Consider the following 926-nt stretch of genomic DNA (forward strand, 5'->3'; position numbering starts at 1 on the left):
ATAGAAAAAATGAACCAGTACACCGAATGTAGTACAAAAAATCTGAAAAGAAAAAAAGCATGCCATCTGAACTGCCATTTTCATACGATATTAGTTAATCATCTTACTGAATGTATTGTAGTCAGACTGACTGCACACAAATTTATATTAAGCTTTAACACTTCAAAATAATAATTAAGAATTATTTTAATTAATTGATTCATTTATTTTTGTCTGAATCTTTAAACTGTTTTTCCTTCCATCTATGTCTTATTGCAAATTTTAACTTCATCCATTTAAATGACCTGTTTAAATGACGCTGATTGGTTGGTCCTCCCGATTGCATCATGGACAGCGATTACGGTCAAAAGGCAACAATAAAGCGATTTTATGGAAACCTGGTTTCACTTACGTGAAAATCCATCGTCTCTGAACTGACAATAAACACTAACGTCAATAGAAGTGCTCCAACCAACAAGTTCGAATGGATAAATATAGTCAGCGGTTCTTTGAACAATCCCCTTTGGATAAATTAATCATTGCGATGGTGTTAATAATCATAGTTTAGCCTTTATACTAAGCATAGCAATTATATGCAATACGAATAAATTGGTTACTTGTATACATAATTAATAAAATGTGGTCCATATGATATTCAAAAGGAACTGCCCTTACCAAATTAAATGTATAGCTCTCATGACGTATACTAGAGAAATTATTGAAATAAGACACATAAAGTAAATTCCAATACGTTCTGCTAGAAGTTTGTAATCGAAATTCTGTAAAAGAAAACAAAGTGATGCATAGGCGTAGATCCCGGGGGGGATGGAGGGGATATATCCCCCCAATATTTGACAAGGGGGGGATGGTCCATTGTATCATCCCCCCCCCAATATTTTGACTATGTATGGGATAAAATGGAGCTTTACACACTTCAAAGGACTGTC

The 926-nt window shown here is 34.0% G+C and overlaps 1 long non-coding RNA gene across 1 annotated transcript; it reads right to left on the reverse strand.

The window, feature by feature from the left end:
* On the reverse strand, window positions 1-763 carry LOC117124217. Its single transcript, XR_004447949.1, has 3 exons — window positions 655-763; window positions 392-500; window positions 1-42 (listed from the first exon to the last, which is right to left on the reverse strand). It is a non-coding gene; the product is annotated as an uncharacterized LOC117124217 (long non-coding RNA).
* Window positions 764-926: the final 163 nt, after the last annotated feature.

Source organism: Anneissia japonica, unplaced genomic scaffold (genome assembly GCF_011630105.1).
Source record: "Anneissia japonica isolate Jap-2015-1 unplaced genomic scaffold, ASM1163010v1 scaffold137834_len957_cov207, whole genome shotgun sequence".
Classification (NCBI taxonomy): Eukaryota; Metazoa; Echinodermata; class Crinoidea; order Comatulida; family Comatulidae; genus Anneissia; species Anneissia japonica.